Source organism: Etheostoma cragini, unplaced genomic scaffold, assembly GCF_013103735.1.
Source record: "Etheostoma cragini isolate CJK2018 unplaced genomic scaffold, CSU_Ecrag_1.0 ScbMSFa_2103, whole genome shotgun sequence".
In the NCBI taxonomy this organism is placed as follows: Eukaryota; Metazoa; Chordata; class Actinopteri; order Perciformes; family Percidae; genus Etheostoma; species Etheostoma cragini.
In genome coordinates, this window is record NW_023266229.1 from 1 (window position 1) to 5,064 (window position 5,064).

The window sequence follows — 5,064 nt, forward strand, 5'->3', positions numbered from 1 at the left end:
AGTGCTTCTCTTTGGGGTTGTCTTGGTAGTGAGTTCATCATCAGACATATCTCTGAACAAATGCAGAGACAGTTTATTCACAATTCTTCCCAACAATAGTAAAATGAATCAGTTAGAAACATTATCCAAACACAAGCACTGACTTGAGTTATGTATGCAGTAGGTTCTACTTGTTGGGGTAGTTTTGCTGACCTCTGAAGTCCAGGATTTCCTCCATGAAGAAATGTTTAAAAGGGATATTCTTCATGGTTACTGGTTGAACAATGCTAAAATGTCATTCCTATTACTATAACTTTAGCATTGACTTGACTGTTGAATTCAGTAAGTGCTACTTGTTGGGGCAGTTGAACATGACAATTCTACAGACTAACTGAAGATGGATGTCATTGTAATCACATTCAGATCATCTAAAATGGAGACACTGATGATCATTGAGTTCATAAGTGCTTCTCTTTGGGGTTGTCTTGGTAGTGAGCTCATCATCAGACACTAACAAATGCAGAGAAAGTACATTTGACCAGTTGTCCACCACAAGCTAAATAAGTAAAAGATTGGGAATTGTGAAATAGATATTCAGTATTAACTGCTACTATTTATTGTTTTTTTTGCTGAATAAGCTCTATCTGGAGGAAAAAAGAGTTGCCCCAAAGAAAGTTATTGGACTCTAATTGACCACTCATAGACTGTTAATGGCATAGACTGGGATGATGGTTGTCTATTCGTAAAGCCATTCATTACTAACAATAGACAAGACCATTGAATCGTGATCGAAACGAAGGTGGAGTTGAGTGGAAATGGCTGCATTCAGTATTTAAGATGACAAATTTGTGTAAGGAACCACTTCCACTGCTTCTATATCACAACATGGAAGATGCCAGAAGAAACATTGGGACTATGGAGAACATCATGAGCAAAGAAGGTTGTTTACTGTAAGACTTCGACATTGGTCTAACTCATGCATTGGGATTGGATTGATTTTAGTTAGTGCTAATCTATGGGGTTGTTTTTCTGAAAAATTAATCCCAGTATTTCATCTAAAGTCTTAACAGAAATAACCATTTTACTTTGTATTACTAGTTGGAGAATGCTAAAATGTGTTATAATTCCTTCTAGGTTGTGTCTCCGGTTAAACAATTGTTTTGGTAAGTCATTGTTATTAGTCTAGCATTAACCTAGTTCCAGTTCTACCAACAGTTTGACTTGACTGTTGAATAGTAAGTGCTACTTTTTGGGGTAGTTGAACATTACAATGCTTCAGACTAACTGAAGATGGATGTCATTGTAATCACATTCAGATCACCTCAAATGACCCCTTTGGGTCCTCCCACAGGTGGTGGGCCGATGGGCTGGAGGGAGAGGTGCCACGTTGCGTCTTCAGGCCCGACCGGGCTCCGTGTCCCAGACCAGGCCACCAGACGCTCGCTCACGAGCCCACCGTCTGGGCCTGGCTCCAGCTTGCTTATAGGTAAATACACTGTTCCTGTTTTTGATTTGTTTTTGTTTGTTTTGTTTTGTTTTGTTTTGTTTTGTTTTGTTTTGTTTTGTTTTGTTTTGTTTTGTTTTGTTTTTGTTTTTTGTTTTTGTTTGTGTTGTTTTTTGTTTTTGTTTTATTTGTTTTGTTATAACTACTTAAACTTTTCTGTTCCCTGTATCTGTCTTTCATTGTCTGTGAAGCGACCTTGAGTGTTCAGAAAGGCGCTGTTTAATAAAATGTATTATTATTATTATTATTAAAGCAAATAAAAGCCTTTTGTTGTAGGTGTTTTTGCAACTTTAGTGTGAAGATTATAAAGTTTTTATTATCATGAATTTCAGTCTTACCTTGGAAGCTTAGGGCTCCTACACACTGCCTGCATGGAGTGAGCGTGTCAGCTGAGGTTAGAATGCCTACTGTATTGGTCAATACTGTTAACATGAGAGAAAGAAAAAAGTGACATGCCACATGGCAAACGCTATGTTGACTGTTAAGAGGACTAAATTAGGACTATGTTTTAAGCTTTCCATGGCTTTCATGCAGCACCTTGTTGCAGTCATTACTTCTGTTTGCATCCCATCATCATGTCTACCCAATCCCCATGCTACTCATTAAGCCCTGGTAGAAAATGAAAAAGGCATGTTACATTTACACAGAAACACTACATCAACACAGACTTAAGATGATGCATGAAAACACATGAAATTCAGAGCAATGCAAGTTTAAGCTAGTTCATTCATCAGGTTTTGTGGTTCTGTTGATAGAAACTACATCCTGTTATATTGCGTGATCATACATGAATTTACGAGATCCCGTGGGTCCTTGTGAATTCAGTGGCCCGTCAGGTAGGTGTTGATGGACTGCGGATCACAGAGCAGACACGAAGCGGAGTGGATCCGCAGTTGGTGGAAGTCAGGGGTAAGGCCTCCTGGACACTGCCTGTGTGGCGTGAGCATGGCATTTCTGTTGTGTGGCATTTTCTTGGTCTTTGCACACCAAAAATGTTTCTGTTGCGGCGCTGTTGCCGCTAGCCTTGTCCGTACACATCCGTGTTTCTCATTGACATGTGATTCAAGAACTTGTTAATTATTAATAAGGACTGGTTTGGAAATGAATCAGATCATCTAAAGGGGGTGGATTAACTACCCACATTACACCTGAAATACCCTCAAGATTTGAATGATCCTTTGTAACTGAAATGCTTGGGAATCCCCATGAGTCATTCAGAACTGCCCAAGGTACTTGTGAGATAGGCTCTTTTTTGTCTGATTGATGGTAGCAACTGTAATGGAGTCTGTCAGGCCTCAGGGGTTCTCCGCTGTAAAAACAGAACATATTTTACAGCTGTGATGGCTGAGTGGTTAAGGCGTTGGACTTAAAATCCAATGCGGTCTCCCTGCGCAGGTTCAAACCCTGCTCACAGTGATTTCTATACAGTATAAACAAGAATACAGTTAAGCACTATAGCAAGAACAAAATTATACACTCTTTGTAGTGCATTTAACATAAGTGCTAATAGGTAATCAGGCACTGTGGGGGATTTTGGACCCAGGATCTCCTGTCAGGCACTTTAACCACTGAGCTGCAGCGCCCTTTCTACAGGTTTTCCTGTCATGCAAGAATACAATGAGCTAGTGAACAGGGTTCCAACCATCCGTCCATCCCGTCGAGCAGCTCCAGCAGGGGACTCCAAACTTCCCTTTTCCGAGCAACTGGGGGATCTAAGGCATTCCCAGCTGGACATTCCTGGACCACCTCCCTAGGGAGATCTCGTGGGTCCTCGAACCAACACCTGGTGGGTGCTGACGCGTGAGGCATTTCTGTTGCATGGCATTTTCTTGGTTTTTGCACACCAGAACCGTGTCTGACTAATCAAGAAGTAGTATACTTCATGTTAAACATATTTTCCCAGCACACCCTGTTTCCTCAAGCACTCTTTACCTAATACCCATACTACAATACACAAATCCATCAATCTTTATTGTAAAATGAATGCTATCCCATTGTTAGTACACGTGAGTGTCACTAGTCTAAAGCCTCCTGTCCACTATCTTGTCGTGATCATTTGGATGCAGCCTTGGCCCTTCACCAGGCCAGGTCGCTGTTACTGAAGCTTCTATTAATTAACCCATTTTCAAACCAATTCCTCATAGTGGTTCAGTGCTTCACCAAAGCTTCATTTGCCCTTCACTATCAGCACCTAGTTTCTTGAATTTGTAATGCCTTATGTCTACTGTAAAAATGTAATTTGAGTTGAGCCATAATTCAATTTTAATTTATACCATTGCTTTTCCTACTGTGACATGTCAAAATGTCAAAAGGTGCATTGTTTGAAAGCCCATCTCTACACATCCATGTTCCACTCCCACAGGTGGTTTCACACGTGCTAGTTGTCCCTTAAATTCACAGTTTGTTTTTGTAATTTATTGGTCTTTTTCTGTATTTAAAAAAACTGAAATAATCTGTAAAGTTAACAGGAAAATGTATGTAAAATTACAGATTTTTAATACAGTGTGCCAACTCCTGACCATTCCCTGACCGGGAATCAAACCCAGGCCGCAGCGGTGAGAGCACAGATTCCTAGCCACTAGACCATCAGGGAGTCACATCCAGCAAACTTATTTTTTTAGATTTGAGTTTCCTTTTCACTTACTTGAATGACTCATATTGTTTTAGGCGAGGAATGGCGCCTGGCTAGAGCTTCAGAAGGCAGGACTTGACAGATTTGACATCTGTCACATAGTCAGTTTGTATTCTTAAACTATTGACATTATTGTCCTGTTGTCCTATTCAGTTTTAATCTCAGATGGCTTCTAAGGCTAAGAAGCATTGTGCCATGGGGGACCATGAATGGCTGTCCCGGCTGAGGACGTTTGCCGCTACAGGGGTCTGGTCTACTGATGCTGGGAATAGACCAGCCCCTAGGAGAAATAGATGGCATGAGCTCTATCTTAAGGTACAGCTTTTTACATGTTTTTTTTTTTTTAACAACTATCAACAATTAATTAATGTCATGTGACATTCTGATGCATTTTAATTATGGTTAATTACAGATAGAGAAGTGTCCACTCCAGCAGCGGGGGCAGATGTCTCTTTTTGGTTGAGCACAGGTCTGCACGTGTGGATTTCACACTAAGAAGGTAAAGTTAATTGGGATACTTAAATGATAGATATATACTAAAGATGCAACCATAATGTATGTTGTTAAAACTGACTTATATTTGTGGCTGTTGATTTCTCTGATATTTGTAATAAAATACAAATATAAACACATAGTAAACTAATGTGTAGACAGCCACACCCGCTGCTGCAGCTGGCCCAGCTCTGTCAACTGCTGCTGACCCTGCTGCTCCAATCTGCTGGTCGAGTGGAACCCAAATTATCCTTTGAAATGCTACCCAGCACTACTATTTAATGAAAAATATAAACAGAATCAATGCAAAGATTAGCTTTAATTACATGTATATTGCTTTGACCTGTACAACTCTATGATCATTTACTGTAACTTGTGACATTTCATACCTCCCCAGTTATTCAAACCATGGTTCGGTGGCTCACATACTGCAACACTGAAGCCCAACCTCAGTATG

At 40.2% G+C, this 5,064-nt stretch overlaps 1 non-coding gene across 1 annotated transcript; it reads left to right on the forward strand.

The window, feature by feature from the left end:
• Positions 1–2,817: 2,817 nt before the first annotated feature.
• trnal-uaa lies at positions 2,818–2,899 on the forward strand. The gene has a single exon. It is a non-coding gene; the product is annotated as a tRNA-Leu (tRNA).
• Positions 2,900–5,064: the final 2,165 nt, after the last annotated feature.